The sequence below is a fragment of the Strix uralensis genome, chromosome 12, assembly GCF_047716275.1.
Source record: "Strix uralensis isolate ZFMK-TIS-50842 chromosome 12, bStrUra1, whole genome shotgun sequence".
Classification (NCBI taxonomy): Eukaryota; Metazoa; Chordata; class Aves; order Strigiformes; family Strigidae; genus Strix; species Strix uralensis.
In genome coordinates, this window is record NC_133983.1 from 23,251,228 (window position 1) to 23,272,775 (window position 21,548).

The 21,548-nt window shown below is 55.9% G+C and overlaps 1 protein-coding gene across 1 annotated transcript in view; it reads left to right on the forward strand.

Annotated features, from left to right (window-relative positions):
* Nucleotides 1–21,548, forward strand: part of ZNF469 (zinc finger protein 469) — a 263,229-nt gene that overhangs the window by 223,295 nt on the left and 18,386 nt on the right. Inside the window, exons 6-7 of the mRNA XM_074881997.1 lie at nucleotides 6,307–6,490; nucleotides 21,010–21,079. The gene's annotated coding sequence lies outside the window, so the exon portion shown is untranslated. The remainder of the gene's footprint in view (nucleotides 1–6,306; nucleotides 6,491–21,009; nucleotides 21,080–21,548) is intronic.

Below are 21,548 nucleotides of genomic sequence, written 5' to 3' on the forward strand. Positions count from 1 at the left end.
CAGAGGGGCCCGGCTGCCCCAACCAGCGGTCGGGCAGCGCGGTGGGTGCTCGTACGGCGCCTGGCAGATCTCATACATGTTGCTTTTCCATCAGCTCAGCACACGCTTGGGGCACAGGCCTACCAAGAGGCAGGAACCCATCCTGGCCTTGCAGAGCTTGTCACCACGTTTTGCATCTGCTGCATTATTTACATGAATTCAAGCCCTGTTTCACCTGCGCACACACCGCAGCTGGTGAATCTCCTCCTGAGGAGGTGAAGGTTTTAATGAAAACCTGCTCTGGCTGTTACTCTGAGTATTTGGGTCAAGCCCTGGCTTTTTGTTGCCTTGAAACCTGCTCAGGGCAAGAGGAGATGAGCTGCGATCCCAACCTCGCGCTCCCCGGCTGCTCCAGCAGGCCGGGGAGTGATGCCGGGTCCCTGCCCGCCAGCGTACAAGGGGCACTGCTTCTCGCCCCGATGCTTCGCCACCCTCCACCTTCTGAAGGCCAAAGCCCCTTTCCTGCCAGCCTTTGGCTATCAGCTGCTCTCAGTTTTGCAATAAATCGGCAGGGTTTTGTACCAAGTTGACTTGGATATAATTTTTGAGGAGTTCGCAAGTCTGGCTGGTGGGGAAGTGTTGAAGGTTGGGCTGAGCCTGGCACGCTGGTCTGATAAGGCTCTCGAGCACTGTATAAACACAAGGCTCCCATGTTAGGTGGGCTGTGAGAGCTCTCAGACGAGGGATTGTGAGAAGGCAGATGTGAGCAAGGAATCATGAGCAAGGAATTGTGAGCAAGGAATCGTGAGCAAGGAAATTGCAAGCAAGGAATTGCAAGCAAGGAATTGAGAGCAAGGTGGGTGTTTCCCAGAGCATCCCAGAGGGCTCCCTTCCTTGAGCTTGCTGCTTTTCACTCTTCAGGATTTTTTTTAAAATTTGGAAGCCCCATAAAGCGATGCCACAGGTGCCTGCAGGTGCTGTGCGTGTTGGTGCAGCAGTAACCACCTGCGGCAGATCTCCGAGAGCAAAGCGCCCGGGTCAGTGAGCTCCCACTTGTCACAGTGCTCCCATGCGATGCTGCTGAGAGGGTCAAGCTTTAAGTCCAGCTTTAGTGGAAAAAATATTGAGGATGCAGTTCAATACTTGCCCGGAGAGAAGGTACCTGGTGGCAGAGGCTCTCCCATCGCACACGCTGGCTCCGCCGCTGAAGCTGCAGGCTGAGCAGTTCAAGTGGGAAGGTTTTGAGAAGCGGGGATAATTAATTTTGGAAGAGATTACGAAAGCTGTGGTGAATTCTCTGTCACTTCGAGAGCCCAAAGCAGACTCTGGACGCTGGTGTAAAATATCTGCTTTCATTCAACCACAAGCTCTCGAGACGAGGCCAGAATCCCTCGGTGAGACTTTTCTGGCCAGCGCCGTGCTGGAAACCAGTGACTGGCTGATCAGAGGGAAGAGTAGTAATCTTAATTTATCACATACTTTTCATCCCAAAGCACTTCCACAGTCCGAGCGATCTTTGCTGCCAACTGTTTGCAGCAATCCTTTCAACTACCCGAGCTGAAATGTTTCCTGGGCTGGGACAGCAGCGAGGGCTGTTGGGAGGCAGAGGCAGGTTGCTCTGAAAAATCTCTTTTTCCAGTAGAGAGGAATCCTTCCTGGGAGATGCACAAGCTGGATAGACAGAGCTCCCCGGATGGGAATGTCGGCCGGGGAAAGTTTCACAACCCCAAGTTCACGGCGAGGTTCTTGGGACAGTTACAGGGCTCGCACGGCGCGGATCCAGTCTGCGTCCCGACGGATTTTGCAATATAACATCCCTCCCACGGCTGTCAGGGTGTCGCTGCCGGCAGCCCTGGCTCGCAGGAGCGAGCCGGGAAATTTTGTGGCCTCTAAAGCCACCACACTTTGCACGAGCAGTGCTGGGACGGCTTCTCAGTGGGTCTGGATAAACCCTCGAGGCCAGGAACAGCACGTCTGAACGTTACTCAGCATCGGAAATTGAGGTCTTAGCCCTGTTCGCCCGTGACAGGTCTAAGATGGGACTTTCTCCCTGCAGCTCCAAGGTGAAACGGGAGATGCACGCCCTGAAATGTGCCGCAGAGGTGGGCGATGCCCGCCCTGGTGGTACTGTGCTCCGGCCGGGTGGGCTGGACATCTCCCTGCCACTGCTCCCGGCCCCGGTCCCACCCCGCCACAGCCTCGGCCGCATCCAGCACCAGCCTCCTGACTTTGCAGCTTTCGAAGCGCTTCCCCCAGGGCAGCCGCCCCCGCCCCCCACTTCCTCCCAGGCCTCGCCGGGGACTTACATGAAAAGGTCATTTATAAAACCTGACGTTTTGTTTCATTGCGAGTGCCCCGGCGAGGGCCGGGCTTGAACTCCGCTTTTATTCCACACGGCTCCTATTTATTTCTCGGGCGGATTAGTAAATCGTGGCTGTCACTAAACATTAGCCCGGCTGTTTCATCAGCTCTCCCTCTGCAAGCTGACAGTTCATTAGAGCGCGGTACCCGTCAGGATGCTGCCACCGCCTCGCCCTCTGAGCAAGGCTTTTCTTCCAGGCTCGGCCCTGCCCCACACCATCCCAACCAGCTGTATAAATGCGAGCAGCGATGAGTTAAAACTCACAAAAATAAAAGGCTCCCCAGGTAACACGTCCTTATCCAGCTATCACTTCTAGAAAAGCCAACAGAAAGCACAAATGATGCGAAAGGGGATGATTATCGGCGTTTTTCAGGCTCTGAGGCATGGGGCGGAGGGAGGGTTGGTACAATTCAGGGTTTGTGTGTCAGGGGGGCTGCACGGTAGCCCCCTTTGAAAGGTTTCGTGCCCTCTCTCAATTCCTAAGTAAACCTCTCGTCCCCCTGTCAGCTTTGATTTGTAACCGTACTCGTGGCATCTGGTTTTCATATGAAGGGTGGAATACAGGGGATGCTGTCTGCTCGCTTCTGCCCAGAGCTATTCATCTGGGGCCGGCTAGCCAAAAAAAAAAAAAAAAAAAACCGTTCCTGAAAGGCACTAATCATTGCGGAGGCGGAGGGCAGAGAAAGGATCCGCTGTCCCCGCGTGCTGCAAAATGAGGGGCAGGAGGGTGAGGAGGAGCCGGAGCCCACCCGGGTCTCTGCAGCCCCTGCCCGTGCTCTGGACGAGGATCTGGCAAATGCATCCCAGGTCAGGGCGGAGGAAAGGCTGGGTTTGCGGGAGGGGTTGCAGCAATGATTGATGGTGTGTGTGTATGGCACGTGCTTTTGTGGCACACCTGCCCCCCCATTTGTCCCCAGCACCCTTTTGGGTGCCACAGGGTGGGTCTGAGCACCCCACACACCTCTGGAGTTGCACATGGTTGCTGGTACCAGGGAGGTTCTGCTCCACCCAGCAAAGCCCACCCGGATGGCCCAGGACTCGGGGCATTCGCAGACTTTATCAGGGTCTTTGGGGTTTTGCTGGGGGGTGGAATGGGATTGTTTCAAGGTGGGGTGGTCAGAGCCAGCTTTATGAATCAGGCAATCTGCTTTTACTCTGACTCTGCGGTGGTATTTGCAAAGCGAGGATTAAAACCTCTGCCCACGGTCAGCTCAGGGCACCAGCACTGCCCATGGCTGCTTCTTGTGTTGGTTGACTTGTGACTTTTTATTGCATGTGGCCATTTTGATGCTGTTTCTTGGAACTTTGAGATCCCCAGCAGGCCAGGACAGTCACTGTCCTGCAAAATGCCTTAGGAAATGCCAGGTTGGCCACGTGAGAGCCGCAGAGGAGGCAGCACTGTGCCCCTTTCCCAAGTGCTTTCGGAGGAGCCGTGGGAAGTTCCCCACGTGCTGGGTTGTCCCAAGCAGGGACGAGGACATCCTGGGGTGACATCTTGTTCTCCATCCTCACGTGTCAGCGGCTTTTGGGCATCCCCCACTCCGGAGAGCCCAGCCTCACGCAGTGCCCAGGGCGAGGAGCTCCCAGCCGAGTGAAGTTTGCTCGTTCTCAACTTATTATCAGAGCCGGAGGATGAGCTGAGGCTGTTCTCCGGGGTGGCTTCCAGCAAAGGCCAGATCCCCGTGCCGGCATACCAGAGGGCTGATATCAAACCCAGCAGGGACCAGCCAACTGGGAACACTTAAAAGCAGGGAGGACTGCAAAGCCCACGGCCGTGCCTGCAGCTGGCATGGAAGCTGGGAAACAGCCTTAAAAACAGGAATATCTGCCTCCAGCTGCCGAGAGGCACTGCGGGCAAGGGATGCTCCCAAACTGGAGACCTGCCAGGGACATGCCGTGCTGGGTCGTGGGTCCGAGCGTGGCTGAGTGCCCCTTGGGCCCCAGCTGCCTGCTCCGTCCCGGGCTGTGCTTGGAGCCTTCCCCTTTGCTCCCGTCCTCTTCGGGATGGGAGAAGCCAGGAGCCACGTCCCTGCACCGGGCAGAGCTGGATATACCCTGATGTGCAAAGCCGGGTTCAAATAGCACCGGAGAGCCGCTGCCACCCCTTCCCCCTGCTAGCAAACCCCTTTCAAACCCAGCAGAGAAGCACGCTTCAGCATCATCTATAATTTTAATGTGCTGGTCTAGATTTCCTAAACCAGCAGCTGATTTTCAGCAGCAAGGAATTGCTGTAGAGAAAACATTTTTATTTTCCCTTCCCTTGCTGGACTTCCTAGGACACAGCCTTTGATCCAGACTCCTGATGTTATCAAGTAGGAAGCTGCAGCTCTTTGAAGTGGGCTTCACATCGCGCTTTAAACTTCAGGGGGTTTTAAACCTTCGGCACTGGGTGCAGCTTTGGTATGGATCACCCCGACTTCAGATCCGAGGACGTGGCCACCGAGGGATGTCCAAGGGACCGCTCGCACCCCAGGCTGGGAGCTTGCAGAAGAGATGGGATCAGAGCTCGCAGCCAGCGCGGGGAGATTTAATGCTTTGAGATGCCCAGGACTGTGGCCTGGGTGAGATTTGGGTGCTCCACTGCTGTTTTGAACATCTGCCTCTGCGGCCTGGGGTGGTGGAAACGTGTCACGTCCTGATTCCAGAGGAGCTGCACGGTGTGGATGTTGGGATGATGTTTTCAGGGTTGCACTTGTCTGGGTCATTGTAAAACTCCTTTCTGCTTTGCTCCCATGAGTACCTGAACAAAATTGCACCCCAAAAAGGCACCCTTACATCTTCAGAGGTGCAATGGATGCAGCTGGAAGCAGCAGCATGAAGCTTTCCTGAAGCAGAAGCAAATGACTCTGGGATGGGAGCAGCCTCGAGCAGCCGGTGGTGGGAGCTCTGCTCACCTGTAGCAGATTAACAGGACGGGCTGGGTTTGGTTTGTAAATGAGTCCCAGGTTGCTAACGAGCAGCATCCATGAGCCCTGGTTCACGCAGCCTTCTCCTGGGATGTGGGGATGAATTGAGCTTGATTTCATGCAATGCCTTAAGCTGGGCTTAAAGTGTAACTAACAGTTATAACATTGCTTGTTTGTACCCTTATATTTTTTCACAGTCCAGGGCATGTCATGCTGGGGAGCACAGAGCAGGAGGAGGGTTCTCTATCCCCCAAAACAACCTGAATATTAGCTGCAGTGATGCAGGTTCAGAGAGCAGGGAGGATTTGAAGGTGTTTGCAGGTGTTTGCAAGCAGCTCTTCCCCCAGCATGGGGTGAGGAGGGTGCTGGGCTGCAGACAGGTACCCTGAAGTGTGGCCAGAGAGCCTGTGCCAGCCTGGTGAGCATCCCTGGGGGAGGTGATGGGCAGGAGGGGAAGGCTTGGATGGGAAGTCTGGTACAGGCAGTGGCAGAGTCAGCGATGGCCCCCATGGGTCTGTCTTGAGCCTTTTTATCCTCATTCCTCATCACTCCATTAAAAAAGCAGGATAAAAAATAGAGCTCAAAGGTCAATCGGCTGTAAGGCAGGGAGAAAGCGGCCTGCATCCCTCGGCACACGGGACCTCGTGGGTTTTGGCAGCCAGAGCACCCAGCCCTCCCCAGCCTGGCAGCACCGGCAGCGAGGAGGGCAGACTGCAGGCAGGAGGGACAGCAACACATAGGAGTGCTTGCTTTCCCCTTCCTGTCACCCCAGGGTGCTGGCTTCGACAGGGGCAGCACTGCAGAGCTTTGGTGGGAGCTCCCTGAAAATCCCACCAGAGCATCCCCCTCCCAGCCAGGCGAGGGGGGCTCTTCCAAAATCCCTGTGCTGGCTTTCTAGAACAGCTTCTCCATCAGAGCTTCTCCCAGATAACTCCTGTACTTTGGACTCGATAACCCGGGGTGGCAGGACGATGTCCCTGCAGCAGTGGCTTGGAGCCCATCTCCAGTGTCCCCTTGCAGCAGTTCCCTGCTGAGCCAAGTCTCTCCCTTCTCCCGCAGATCCCGCACCTGGTAAGCAGCCTGCTGCCGTCGAGTGGCACGGGACAAGCACGAGTGCAGGAGGATCCACCCGGGATGAGTGGGAATGGCCTCTCCAGCCTTTGGGATTTGCCACACTGGGGAGCTCAGCACGTTTGGAGCTCGTGAGGATCCCAAGTAGAACAGAGGAGTCCTCAGGTGCCAGGTAGGTGATGGGGCCACGGCCACCCTCTTTGGGCAGGAGACACAAAATGGGTGCCCAGAGCACACCCACAGCTCGGTGTCAGCTCTGGGTGCTGGTGGAGGGTGCTCACAGCCTTGGGATGAGGTGTATGGGTCAGGCACCCTTGTACAGCACCAAGCGCCGTCCGTTGGTCCCGCTCCTTCCTGGGGCAGCAGCTGCTGCGGGTGCAGACTGCAAACTCCTCCTGTGCAGAGGCTGGAGGGGGTTTGGAGGAGAGAAGTGGTCTGGATCCAGGTCCCTGGCATGATAGACCCACAGCCGAGCGAATGATGGGTGCCCCACCCTTCCAGGGCATCCCTTGTCAGGAGCCATCATGCCATAGCAGCCGTTCATTTGCCCCATCAAGGGACACACCAACGAGGAGCTCCCAGGAGCTGGGAAAATTCCCTCTGGTTTCCTGACGGTGTAAGGATGCTGGACATGTGCGTGAGCCCACATTGCTGCTTCTTGCTTCTTAGCACCATATCTAAAGCCTCATGTGGCTTTTCAGGCTAGAAAATCATTATTTCTCTCCCTCACACAACCAGCATCCTCGGCTTCACGGCGAAGTCTGGGGCTGAACTTTTGTCCTGCAGACAGAGACGGCTTTAATTGTGCCCCCGTAAAGCAGCTCAAGCTCTTCCCTTGAGGAAGGTTCACAAGGAAGATGGAAAATAGGCCCTTAATGCCCTAAGAATTTTCCTCTCTTCCCCCACCCTGTCTTCCCTTCCATCAACTTTTAAGCTCATCCAAAAAACTGCAGCACTCTGCTTCTATACATTGATGGCGGGACAGGGATGCTGCAGCTTTGCCAGCAGCGCAGGATTTCCATTGAGTTATAAGTGGAAGCAAATGGTTTAAAAGGAAATTAAATTTACAGCTCTATAAAAAAATGCATTTTATTGCTTTGCCTGTCGTTCAGTAGAGGCAGGGAGATATAGGAATGCTTTGCATTTGTCTCTTGCCTCAGAGGCCAGAGGCAAAGAGGAGCAAACCCACCGATCACGCAGTGGCCGGGCAACCGGATTCAGCCCCAGCTCCGTGCAGGACAGTGGCAAAATCCCAGGAGAGGGATTCTTGGAGGTGACGTGAAGCAGGATCCTAAATCTTAAATGTTGGCTGGATGAGGCCCCAAGTTTGGCTTGGAGGGCACGTTCTGCCCTAAGAGATTGAGCTGGATTCCTCCTGAAATCCCAGCTAATTGTGGCATTTTGCGAGCACAACACCTGAGGGTTTATTTACTGGGAAACTTTTAGCTCCTCTCTATGGTTTATTAATGAATCTTGTCCCCATGTTGTTACAACACTGATTGGGGAGCTTAGAATAAACGGCAATAAAATAGCTGCACTGGGCATCTGCGAAAGCCAGCACAGTAAATTCTTCAACAGAGATGGAAGGGAGAGGCTTGGTGCCTTCACGTTAAAAGCCGAGTGGCACGGGGCTGGCCGGGGAACCAGGCTCACCTGCAGGCACACGCTGGCTCAGCCACTGGCTCTGTCTGTGCCGTGTCCGACCGAGCCAGGAAAATGCCACGGGGCGGAGGAAGGCGAAGGCCGGCGGCTCGTGTGTGCGGGGAGGTCGGCAGGGCACGGCCCCTGGTGCAAATCCCCTGGGATTATCGGAGCATCCCTGGCATGGACGCGGACGGGTGGGGGAGGCTGGACTCGGTTTGCACAGCACGGCACCGGCAGCCACAGCTTTGGGGTTGCACATCGCCATCATCCCGGGAATGATCCTTGCTGGCGCTGCCAGCTCTGAGGGGACCCACCCGGAGCAGCGGGGGTGACATCCTTCCCTATTACCACCTCGCTCGGGGCCCCAGTACAGGCTGGGGGATGCTCTGGCAACCCCGTGTGAGGTGGACGAAGGAACTTCACCTCTTCCAGCACTGCCTGAGCTACAAAGCGAGTGTGCAGAGGCTCTTGGCCTTCTGGAGGAGGAACCTCCCCCAGCTCCAGCCCTCCCAGCTGTGTCAATAGAGGAGGAAGAAACAAAAGTGCTCTTTCTTCGCCTGTTGTTTTTGCAGAGGGGGACAAGCCGATGGCAGTTGCACTGTGACATGGGCTGCTGGGGACAGGCGTGTGTTGGGCTCGGCCGAGCTCTCCACAGCCTTCTGGGAAGTGTTCAACAGGAGGGTGCAGTGAAGGGAAACCCGGAGGGTCTGCCTGTACATATATATATATATATGTATTTCCTTTTCCCCGTGACTTTATTGAGAGCAGATCATTAAAGGAAAGAAGGGAAGGGGCTCTCTGGCCTTTCTCTGGGGCCAGTTTTTTTTCCCCAAGCAGTGTCCTTGCTGCCACGGGGCCTGGGGTGGTTGCACATCCCTGGGCTTTGCTGGGACGTCTCTCCCTTCATGGCAGTCCACGCCGCGTGCTCTCCATCCCCACCTCCCAGCAACCTCCCTCGCAGGCTGTGGGTGCAACACAGCCCGGGGGAAGGAGGATTGAGGACATCCCAGGGACAACAGCAGGGTCTGGCCAGTCCTCTGTGCTCCTCCAGTGCTGTCCAGCAAGCGATTGTGCAGGCAGCTTCTGAAGGACTTTGCAAGACACCACTGGCTCTTCACATTGATATCTTGCTAGAGCATCACCCAGCAATGCTGCCGTTCCTCCCATGCTCCGAAGCACGCAAAGCTCAGCAGGACTTCGGAGCAGCAGCTTATTCCTGGAAAGCCTCCTCTGCCCTCCCCGCTGCTGCAGATCCAGGAGCCTCCACATCGGCGCGGGGCTGAGACAAGCCCAGGTGCAGGCAGAGGTGGCCACAGCTGCCGGCCGACCCTCTGCTGCGTTTCCTCCCCAGCGTAGCTCCGCGGCAGCCTCTCTAGACCTGACATCAGCTGTGAAAACAAGAGGAGCCGCCTTCCCGCATGGCGCCAGAGATGTGGCCGGTTCCTCCGGCAAAGCCCCTGCCACCGCTGCGGCGTGGGGAGCGGAGGACTCACAGCCTTGGGTATGTCGGACCTCCCAGCCTTTGCAACAGGAGGATGCCTGGCCCCATTTGCCAACTACTAAACTTTATAGGTGCTTCTAGGACTGAAATGATGAAATGTGAGACTTAAGTCACCTGTGCCTGTTCATTTTAAAGAGCCTTGCCCATGAACGGCTGGAGAGAGGCTTGGGGGACACCGCCAAGCTCCCCCCATCTTTCTCCCCAGAGCTTTAAACCTGGTATTTGAGTATTATCATCCCTCCTTTCGGCAGTGCCATCAGCTTGGAGCCATCCTGCAGAAGATGCTAGGTCCTGCTCGTGTTTTCCAGCTCTGTCAGGGTCACGTAGCCCCGGCCAGGCTGCCGAGACCGGGGATGTGCTCCGGGTCTCCCCACACATCCCTCCTCCTGGTGCTGTGGCTGGATAAATCCGTGGGAGCATCTTGCAGCTTTGGGGCTGGTGAGCATCTCAGGGGGCTTTGCTCCAGCTTAAACCCTGGGGATGTGGCAGCGTCTGCGGGCAAGAGCAGGGGACCCAAGTTGGCTCTGCCCAAACTGGTGTGCACCTGACTGTGTCAGACTGGGAACAACCAGTTTTTTTTCTCGTGGACCCTCATTTTCTTCATATACAACGATGGAGCTGGTGGTGGCACCGTTCCTGCCGGGCACTGTGAAATCCCCGCTGCAGAGCCAGTCCGCTGGCCGCGTACATCCCTCAGTTTTCCGTAGGAAGCCCAACTCAACGCTCCGAGGGTGAGTCACACAGCGAGGAGATAAAGCGAAGTCGAGCAGAGCTATTCCGATTCACGCTTTGCCTTGAAAAGCAGATTTATGCGCAGTGTTTGCAGGGACAACGCGATATAAATCAGCTGCTCTCCCATGTTGTCTCCATTGCTGCTGCTGGTTCCCACGCATATATCCATTTTAATCTCTGGGCTGACAGGGAGGAATCGTTCCTGGCTGCTCCTGAGGCCAGCCAGCGTGCTTTGGGCAGGAGAAGGGGAGTCCCAGAGAGAGGAAGACAATGTCTGTTGCTCCATGAAAGCATCTTGCACCAGGCAGATACATATTTTGGTGGTTCCTTCCCCAGTTGGGTGCTCCAGCCACATCTACCCCCTGCTCTTGACCCAACGGGGCTGCGTTTCTGGGATGGGTCACTTTTTTGGGGTGTCCTGTTGTGCCCAGAGCTGTCCGACCACGGCAGCGATGCTCTGAGGATGCAGGAGCGGGGAGCCAGCGTGCCGGGGTTTGCAATGTGGCTCCTGATGCTCAGCTGGTTGTTGGCAACCGGAGCCGGGGAGAGGAAAACAATACGCAATTGCACTGCAATTAAACAGCCTCCTAATTGTAGCGCTACATACGGCTCTTCCGCTGCTTTCTAAGTTTGGTGGCATAATTACAGCAGCGGGGTAAAGGCAGCATCTGTGTTCCCACCGTGCCAAGCCCTGCCTTCCAGGGATTTTGTATTTGACCGTATAAATCCTGGGCTGAAACCTGGCATCTGATGAAAGGGAAAAATAACCCCCAAGCTGTGCCTGGGCTTGGCCCTGGCGAGGCATGACGAGCAAAGTCCTCGCATCCCCTGCAGCCCCCGCCGCGCTTGCTGGCCTTGTCCTGGGGCAGAGGCAGGCAGCACATTTTCCTCTTTATAACGTGTTTTTGCAAAGCAGCTGTTAAAAAAAAAAAACAAACAAAAAAACCAAAAACAAAAAAACCAAAACACCAAAGTCTTGCTCTGGTCAATCATTGTAACTCTCAGTTTAGAAACACGTGGCGAGGAAGATTAAAGGGTGGCTCAGGGGAAGGCAGGCTGGGTGTCAGGATGCTGGGACATAGCGGGAGCAGACGCGGGCGCAAGGGTGTTGTCCTCTTGCCACGCTCCATCTCCCCAGCTCGGCTCTTTTTCGGGAGCACCCAGGATGGTGAACCCCTTCGGCTGATCCCGGCGCCGGGTTGTTATTGTAGGGTTGCTTGCGCAGGGCGGTTTGTTTTGGGAGCGTCCCCCCAGCATCCCCACGTACACGAGGGGCACCAACCACCCCGGGAGGCAGGTGCGTTGCAGGCAGCTGCCTGCTCCGAGGAGACAGGCAGCGTGGGCACGGTGATGGCTGGCAGAGCACAGGCAGACTCCCAGACCTATATTTAATTTATTTTTTTTTTTTTATACTGCGGGTTTGAGGAATCCCGAGATAAATGCCACTTTCTGTGTTAAAAGGAGGACGTCTTGGAAGGCAGGGGAGGGAAGCTGAATCGCAGCCTGTGTTTTCGGTTGGAAACGTGTCTCGGGTGCCGAATGTTTTCCATCACACAGGCGGGTTTGTGTGGATTCACCTGGGCAGGAAGCGGCGGGGTAAAGCGATACCCCACGGGGCGCGGGTAGCCCTTCTCCAACACCCCCTTTCCCTAAACCCGATAGCAGCCGGCGGCTGTTAATGAAATAAGCAGCCACTTTACGGCAGCTCTTGCACCATGTGCGAAAATTATTAGTTGCAACGTTTTGCTGGAAAATGGAGGAAAAGGAGCGGGGCAGATGAGAGATGCACGAAGTTATTTGCTCCACAGCCCCATCCCTGCGCTGGCATGAATGTCCCGCCCGGCTCGCCCCTGCAAATACCTCCTGCCCACTCCCAGCAGCATTAAATCTCCAGGTGAAGGAAAAAAAACCCTCTCGATCTGTGAATTCACTGTAAAAGTATGTGGGGTTTAGTAATATTGCATTAGCACTGGTTTGGTCGTTGCTAAATAGCTGAGGGAAATAAATAGTTTCCGGTGTCCATCGGATTAGGTATTGTCTGGGATGCTTTCTGGGGGAGGAAAAATAATCCCAGCATGAGCGTGGCCTGTCAGATGGGGAGTGATGCCCCGACCCCCTGCCCTCTCCTGCCTGCATCTGCCCGCCACTGGGGTCTGGAGAGAAACCACTAATGAGTGGGTTTCGCCCATTTTTCAGAAGAAAGATTTTTTTTTTTTAAATTGTCACTGTTTGGAAGAATTTGGTTTTCCAGCCAGGGAATATAAAAATACACATTTTTTTTCCAGACTCCCAGAGGGTCGGGGGAGAGCAGTTTGTCCCTTTTCATTCCTTCCTCAGCAGCCAAAGGTGAGGAAGGGGCCGAGACGCACAGGAAAGTGTGAAGCCCAGTCCCTGGTGATGCTGCCCGCCCTGGGCCAGGGGCAGTGGCCAGATCCCCACCCCATTTCTGTGCTTTCCAGCCACTTCTTGCTTCCAACATCACCTCACCGCTGGGATTCAGCACCGGGAGTGGCTGCATCTGTGTTTTCCCTGTGGGAAGAGCAGCAGCATCCTTTCCTCAGATCTGGTCTTCCTGAGACAACATATTTTAAAAATCACCCTGCTCTGTCTGAAAACCAGACCCCGAAGCAGAAGGGAAGTTCCCAGTCCTCACTTTGCATCTTGCAAGCACACATCAAGCAGGGATGTTGTCCCAGACCGGTACCCAGACCAACGCAGCGGAGATGGGGTTGGGCCCCGAGTCCTTTTCCACCTCACGCAGCACCAGCAAAAGGAAAATATTTGCAGGATGCCATTCTTCAGCCCTCTAAAATATCCTCTGATAAGTTTTTTCGACTGATGAAACAAAAATACATCAGCATGAGGAAAGGGATTTTGTCACTCAGCGTGCCTCTGGAGAAAACGTGCCTCCCGAGCAAACAGAGCCTGGGCTTGTCCGGGCGATGAATATTGGTGTTATTCAACCGTGCTCCTTCATGGATGGTGCCTGGTGAAAAAGAAAAACATTTTAAAAAGCAGAAGAAATAGCATGAAGCCTCTCAGTGGGATTTCTCCACCTTGGTATCGCCTGGCTCCTGCCCTCTCCTGCCATGGCTGGGGCACAGGGATGTGTCCCCACATCTGCACCCAGCAGCTGGACCAGCGGGAAGGGCTGCATGTGCCTGGAAACCCATCGGCAAAATGCTTTTCATTACTCGCCCTTTGAAGTTTCAGGCATGTGCCAGACTCGTGTTCGGCACCTGCAAACAAACCTGACCCGAGCGGCCGCCCAGCTTTGATGTTTCATGTCACAGGAGGGTCTCTGCAGCCACGGGCTGCTGTCACCCTCCTGGAGAGGGGATGCAGGGGACCAGACACCTGGGAGAGACGACGGAAAACGAGGCTGGATTTTGACCCAGCTCCTCCTCACCCCACAAACCAGGGATGCACCGGTGGGACGTGCAAATGCATCCTGCTTTTATTGCACCAGTGCTTTGACACGTCCACATCACGTTGGCAGGGAGGAGGATCCAGCTTCCCGCTGCCCCGAGCGCTGCCCGCAGCTGGCAGCCACCCGCTGCTCCCCGGCTGGGGCTGCCTGGGCCGCGTAACCCGCCCGACTGCAACCAGCATCTTTACGCAGCAGCCGATTGAAGTTCCCCATGAATGTCCCTCTGTTCACCAGCCTTTTTATAGCTCTGCACGTTTTTCTTGGCCCCGAGCGTTTCTGCTCCCGTTGAGAACAGAGAGCATCTCTCAGCACCGGCGTCCGCAGCCAGCCGGGATGGGAGGGGACTGCACCAGGGCAGCTGATTTTTTGGGGTCCTGCTGCCCAAAACGCAACGTTCCCACCTTTCCTATGGCCCGACACTGGGACAGCCAGTGCGGTTTGTAGCTCAGACACGACGGAGCTCAGGGACCGTCCTGGTGAGGAGCTGCGGTAATGCTGGAGTCTGAGCATCGAGCCCTTTCCTAAACTCCCGACCCTGCACTGCGGTTTCCTGCGTGGCACATCCCTCCTGCTTCCCAAGGGCCATGAATCCCACGGAAACACCGTGCAAGGCGCTGGAGGCGATGGCAAGCTTGGCTGCAGGCAGCAAGCCCAGCCGGAGGAAGCCAAACTGGGTCATTCTCCATCAAAATCATCACAGCCCCACTCCCACCTCCTGTGGGTGCAGCTCCAGTGGTGATGTGGTACCCACAGGTGCATCCCAACCCCACGACTGAGCGAGGGAGCCTAAAGGATGGGAAACCCCAAAATTCCTGAGCTGCCTTCCCTGCTCTCTGGGATGTGAATCCCTCCTTGCTGGCACTCTCCTCCCCCCGCCCCCCCCCAGCCCATGAGCCATCTGCTTTCCCTTCGGCATGGGGAGGATGGTGAGGTGGTGACGCACGCCGCTGGCCTAGCACTGGGGAAATGCTCTGGAGCAGACACAAGCCAAGGGCTGGGCAGCAAGGACCTGCTCCCTGTTGGGTTTTCGGTGGCCGAGCAGAGGACATCAGTTATGGAAAGGAGTAAATAGGCAATGGATTAAGGGGATGGTATTCAAATCCTCTCCTGCTGCGGGGGCTGGCGGGGTCCCTGCTCTGCAGCAGCGACGGGGACGACAGTGGCCGTGGTGGGGTTTGCAGCAGCATCTGTGCTGCAGCTGCAGGTCTCAGGCAGCTGAGGATGGCTGCACAGCACCGGCTGTGAGCACCAGGGCTGCCCGGGAGGGGACGGAGCCGACAGCGCTCCTGAGAGCGGCGGGGACTTTGCAGGGATGTCACCAGTGCGTGTGCGAGATCACGAACAGTGCAGGCCAGTGGTGCCAGCTGGTGGGGGCTGGATGAAGGGGGGGAGACCACCAGCATTGCAGTCGGAGGTCCTGGTGCTCGCCCCTGTGATCCCACTCGATCTGTGATGTGCCCCTCACCCAGGCGTCTGGGCATGGGGACATGATCCCAGCTTGCTGGGCAGCAGAGCGAGCTCCTTGGCTCTTCAGGGCAGGTGGCACCCAGAGCGTGTCCACATAGCCCGGAGCATCCCATCACCGCCGGAGCTCCGTGTGCCAGGGGACATGGGTGGGATAGCACCCACGGGTCACCCCAGCCACAACTCCACCAGGGACCCGCCAAATCTGCCTGTCCCAGTGAGGGACATGCTGCTACGGGGCTGTTTAGCTCAACAACTTGTTTGCTTTCTACTAGCCAAGCCAAGCAGCAGGGCTTTTGCAGGGACAGGCTGGGCTTAAAGCAAACCTGGCAGTGGACGTGGTCTTGGGGTCCTGTCCAGTCTGCAGGGTGTTTTCCAGCAAAGCCATGCGTGGGGCTGCTCCCCTCTGTGCCCTGGGTGTAATTGGATCCGTCCCCCACCAAGTAAGCATTTGTAGCCGGAGCATTTTCTGAATGTTTTGCATTTGGGAGACACACGAGGAATGTCTGCTGGGAAGGACAAAGAGCCTGTGAACCAGTGAGGCGCTGGTGCCCGGCCCAGGCTGCATTTTGGGGAGCTGAGCCCCTTCTCCAGCGCTGCCCCTGCTCAGGTCCCACTTCAAACCCCTCCACTTTCCTAGTGCAAAAAGGCATTTTTTGGATAAAAAGAGAAACCATCATTTCTACCAACACCTTCCTGCGGCATGATCCGATGGGGATCAGTGTCCCGTGGGGCATCTCCCGGCCTCCACCGCAAGCCCTGAAATTGCAGCCCGACATTATTTGGGAGAAGGTGGCTGCTGGAGCAGCATCGCTGGATCTCACCATCCCCAGCCTTCTCCTCCCTGAACCCCCGTCCAAAGTTGGCACCACGCCGGACAGCTGCTTGCAGACGCCTTTGCTTCCCTCTGCAGGAAATCTCCATAAATTGCAAGTCGGCCTCTGCGTTGTGTTATCCCCAGAGCTGGACCCCACCAGGATGGAGCTGCTGCGGGGGGGACATCAAGTTCATGTCTGCCGACATGGCCTGCCAGAGCCACTGGCTACTTTTATCTCCATCACTTGACTATTATACTTAATCAGGAAGGGCGGATATTATAATTTTTTTTCTAAATCCACTTTTCTTTTATACAGAGCAAATTATAATCACTTTTAATTGAAAAAAAAAAAAGCTGATAATATTCTGAACCAAATTTCTGGAAGAGAATAATTAACAGTGCAATAAATCCCCAAAGGAAATGCTCATTAATCTTGTCTTTCAGAAGCAAATTTCAGAAGAGAGCTTACTTAAAACATTGCTAATAATTATAGGAAAGTTGACAGCTTAAAAGCCCCCAAATCTAGCAGCAGTCTCCTCCTATCAGATCCTGCAGGAACTAGTTCAGGCTGGACGGGAACATCCCAGCTCTCTGGGCTGGGGCGGCCGTCGGGTACCACCGGCGATGGGCCAACCTCCCTGGGGTGGTTACAGGGGACGAGGGGTCTGTGTCACCAGGGATGGGCTCGGGAGGGCGCCCGCTGCGGGTCATCCCTCCTGCCCGAGCTCGGGGAGAAGCCCGAGGTGGGACAAGATGATCTGAACCAGTTTGGGGGGTGCTCTCCAAGCACCCGCACTGGTGCTGCGATGCTGCTGGTGCCGCCCGTGGCCCGTCGAAGCCCCGATGTGACGTGTCACTCCCTCCATCTGCCAAAACGGCTGTGTGCTAGTCTCTGGGGCCATCGCAGCCTTGGAGCCAGAGCAGCTTGGGGAGGAATAATGGGATTTCGCTGCTCTGGCAGAAACCAGCCTCCGCTGGGGAGGTGGCCGTCCGTCTGTCTGTCTGCTGGGGCTCAGCAAGACGCGTGTCACTGGGGATCCCTCTCATCAGCAGGATGGGACCTGCAGGAAAGTGCCTTCCTCGGTCACTCGCCCATGGGTGGGCTCACAGCACCCCGATGGGTGAGGGCTGGATTCGTGCGCTCGCTGATGTGCATCCAGCCGACCCCAGTTGAAATCTGTGACTGTGTTAATTGCCAAGGAGCCAATTAATTTCACTCGGTGATACGTGTGTGCGTGTGTGCGTCTGCCCAAAGGCAGAACCGGCCAAATGAACACGGGGCAGATGCCCCCCCCCTCCATCCCTGAGCAGCCGTGTCACTGAACGCAGGGGAGGAGAAGGATGCCAAAAGGACAACGAGCTAAATGAGGCTTGGGTGAAAATACCGGTGATGTGCTCATTGCTCTCGGGTTTCCTGTCCCGGTTTGACCAGGGCTGGGAGCGGGAGCGGAGGGGAAGGCAGCTTGGAGCAAACCCAGGCCTCGCCGGGAGGAAGGAAATTTGATATTGGCCTGGGAATGGTGTCATTGCCTTTGCCTTTTTGCTTTTTTCTTCCTTTTTTTGGGGGTGACGGAAGGCTAGGAGGGAAATGCAGAGGAGGACCCTATCCCAGGAAAGTGGGGCGAGGGGGATACATTGACACGGGACACTGGTGTGCCATGCCCTGGTGATGCCCAAGGGGGTCAGCCAGCGCTGGGGAGAATCAAGGTGTTGCCTCTGGGCTCCCCTTCCCCAAAATCCATCCTTTATCCACATCTCCGGCAGCATGCAGAATCATTTCTCCCCTTCTTCCACAGCTCCCCTTCAGCATCCCGTGCACAGGGGTGTTGAAGGTGAAATTTTTGTTAAATTTAAAACAAAAGCAAGCACGAGAGAGGAAAACCCTCCCTTTTGGCTTATGCAAATTCACTCCACTTTGATAACAAATCTGCTCGGGTCACACAGACCTGGGGAGATGGCGAGATTTAGTCGCAGCAATATTTAATACCTCTCCAAGGCCCCAGTGAAAGAGAGCACTTAATCCCACGCTTAATTTCACTTCTGTGCCTTAAAACACTGAGCTCACCTCAAAGCAAGGGCCTGGGCCCACGCGGGCACGCCGCGATTCTCCAAATAAGCAGGACAGCAGCCACTTTTTGGCAAAAACTTGAGCACGGGCTGTGGTGCATCCCGGTCTGTCCACTGGGATGCGGGCCGGTTGCTGGGACACCTGCGGGGTGATGTGGGATGTGCTGGCACCCAGAGCCCTTCACCTCCCCCAGCACCCAGTGGGACACTGATCCTTCCAATCTTCTGCTTTTATCACTCCGAGGGGTGTCTAAGGAGTTAATTTTGATTTTTTTTATTTTTTTGCCGGGCTCCTCTGCCCGTGTACCACCCTGCCCCAGGCAGGCCCTGCTGCGTCGGGGACCCCAGGGGTTCCTGCGGTCCCCTCCCGCCTGCTCTTTGTCATCCGGAGGCATCATTTTCATTAGGCAGCTGCTCTGTACCTTGCTGCCCCGCGCGCCTTTTATCTGCGTTCTGTTAAATGATCTCAAATATGTGATATGATAAAGACAAACAAACACCCGTTCAATTTAGTTCACCCTAATGCCAGACTCTACTTTTACCGAAGTAATTAAGATTAATGCAGTTGATAATTTAGGAAGTATTCTTAAATGTACCCTTCTGGCAGCATCTAACATGTAATTTTACCTTAGAAGATTTATCGGAGCACTTAGGTAACAGATAGTTCCTTAGCAAACAGGAGCATTTAGAAGGAAAATGAAAGATTAATATTTCTTAAATAAATGTCAAAATAAGTCATTCTTTATTACAGCCCTACAAAGATGTTGCTGTCAGGCCCAGCCCCTCTGCTGATTCCCGGGGGAGATTAAACCCGCCACAGTCTCGGGGCTCGGCGAGTGGGAGGGGAGGAGGTCTCAGATGTCCGATGCCTCTGTTTTTTTAGGGGAGCAGGCACTTTGACGGGGTCTGCTCGCCCGTGCCAAAACACACTAGAGCCAGGCCAGCTCCTTGCTTTGGGGGGTGGGCGGGGTTTGGGAGCTGACCCTGACCTTTCTCCAACCCATCCCTCTTTGCCTCAGCAGCTCCCGTCCCCGCTCAGCCCATCCCAGCTGCCTTTCCCGCTCCGCGATGGGCAAGAAGAAGCTGAGCTAAACCTCTATCACCAGCCACCTTATTTCCTTTGGAAAAGGCTCAGATGCTGTTGGCCGTGGCTGGGGATGGGACCGGAGCAAGTGGCCATAGCTGTCTGACACCCTGCTCCTCTCACCACCCCGCCAGGGAATTACGGGATTTGCTTTGCCAGGTCACCCTGATCCATTCGTCCCTTTTCACGCCAATTGGGGTGAGCTCCAGCCAGGGCTGAGCCGTATCTTCTGTCTTCTTCTCTTCCTCCCACCCCAGCCACCTCCTCCCATGGGACATCCCCTCTGCCAGACATGGAACCTCCTCTCACAGCACCTCCGGGTCGGGCGGCACAAAGATTTGGGAGGCACCCCGGGCACGGTGCCGAGACGCCAGCTTGCAACACCCCCACATCTCACGGGGTGCCCAGGGAGCTGCCAGGCTCGGCCCTGCCTGCCCAGGGACCTGCCCGCCTCTGCTATTTTGCATTATAAACCGAGGAAGGATTAGGACTGTTTGCAAAATCTGGATCCCAAGCAAAAGTTGGATTCTCACCAGCTTGGAAATTCAAAGCTGTTTGGATCCAGAAAATCAATTTTGGACCATTGTGAGCAAGAAAAAACTTTCTGAATAACCTTCCAACTTCTCCTTGGGCCAGAAAAATCTGCTGGAAACCACCTCTTGCCCCGACACAGCCTCACCAGACCATCCAGGACCGTGTGTGCGAGTGTGTGTGTGTATGTGTGTGTGTGTGTGTGTGCACCCCCAGCATCTTTCCCACCCCCTCTTACAAGGTCCTTTTCAAGCTGTTGGCACCAGGGCTCAGCTTCTTCCCACTGCGGTTTCTGCCCAAGGGATGCTCCAGCCTCATCACAGCTTTTCTCAGAAAGAGCCTCTGTCCATCCCCAAACTTGTCCCTTTGGTCCTGGGCTATTCCCGGGCATGGGGCCAGCCTCAGGGACAACGAGGGAGACCAGGTCTGGCAAGGGAGGTGTCACATCCCTCCTGGCGAGATGCTCCCACCCACTGCATCGTGCCCGGGCAGGAACCAGTCCCCTCATCCTGCTTTTCTCTTTATTTGACTGGGAAATGGGTTAATGTCAGAGCAGGGCTCGATGTGTCTGGATACGACACCCACGCTCTTGGGGACTTGGGGAGCAGCGAACGTGGATTAACTCCAGGCTGGACCTGGGACTGATAACAGCAATCCCTTAAAATCCTCCCCCTTTTTCTCCTTTTTCCCTTTTTCCCAAAAATTGGGAAAAAGCACCCTTTTCCCACCTCACTCCCAAGGTGTACTGTAGGCCAGTGCTGTTTCAGGAGCGTGGCCTGATCAGGCACAGTGTGGGATGGAGGTAGGCAGGAGGTGGACATCGCAGAGACCGGCACGTCACAGGCACGGTTGGGGGGCACTGAGGGTCGGGGATGGCGTGGGGGGGACCTGGGTGCATTGCTGGGTGCGGGTGCAGGATCAGGCCTGGCTGGCAGCTGCCCCGCGGCTGCGCTCAGCACCTGCTGGAGGCTGAACAGTGCCCTGAGCACAGCCGGGGCTGTGGTTTGGGCTTTGGCCATTCTCAGTCTCCCTTTCCTCCTCTTCCTCCTCCTCCTCACACCGGTGAGGCCATTTCCTGCCCCTTGGGGCCGTATCCTGACCGTGGGTGCGAGGCATCGGGTCTGCAGGACCCCAGCAGGTGCAGGCAGTGGCCAGGATGCAGGGGATGGAGCTGGGATGCAGGAGAGGGGGAGGCAGGACCCCCATCTCCACCCGTGCCTGTTTCCTCACTCCCACAGCACCATATGACCATGCACCCGGCCAAAGCCACCCACCCACAGGGACCCAGCTGGTGGTGGCCATGATGGGGCGTTTTGGGGTGGAAACCCGTCCTTTTGGCGGCCGAGCACTCCCCGCACACCGCCGTGCCAGCAGCCAAGCCAAACACAGATTCCTGACATATTTTTCCTCTTTCCTTGCAGCCAAGAAATTCATATTTCATGGGAGGTGAAAGTGAGTCCCGGCAGTAGCTGAGCGGCGCAGGGTGCCAAGGTACGGGCCAGCTGACAGCGCAGGGTCGGATGCTATTTTTGGGAGCCAGATGCTCTCCTCCTCAGCCCGGATGGGCTCGGGGGATGCCCCCAGCCCCCCCGAGCCCCAGCTGCAGGGATGCTCAGGGACCTTCCCAGCTGCTTTTCTGGCCCCACAGTAGCCCCGTTGCGAGAGGCAGAAAGTTTAAAGAGGTGCTGGGCTTTGAGAAGGGACCAGTTCACAAGGGGAGGGGATTTTTCACAGCCCCAGCCAAAGCTGTGCTCGGTAGGATCGACCCACCTGGGTAGGATTTAAATCCTTTGGGCAGTGGTTAAATGCCCCTTTTTGGGTCAAAAACCTAAAGCGTGTTCACAGTCAGCCCTGCATCTTGTGGAGCTGGTGAAAGCCCGTAGAGCCGGGGGGTTTCTCTGTGGGACCCCCACATGCCCCCCACCCATCTCTCTCCCCCAAATCAGCTGCAGCAAAGGGA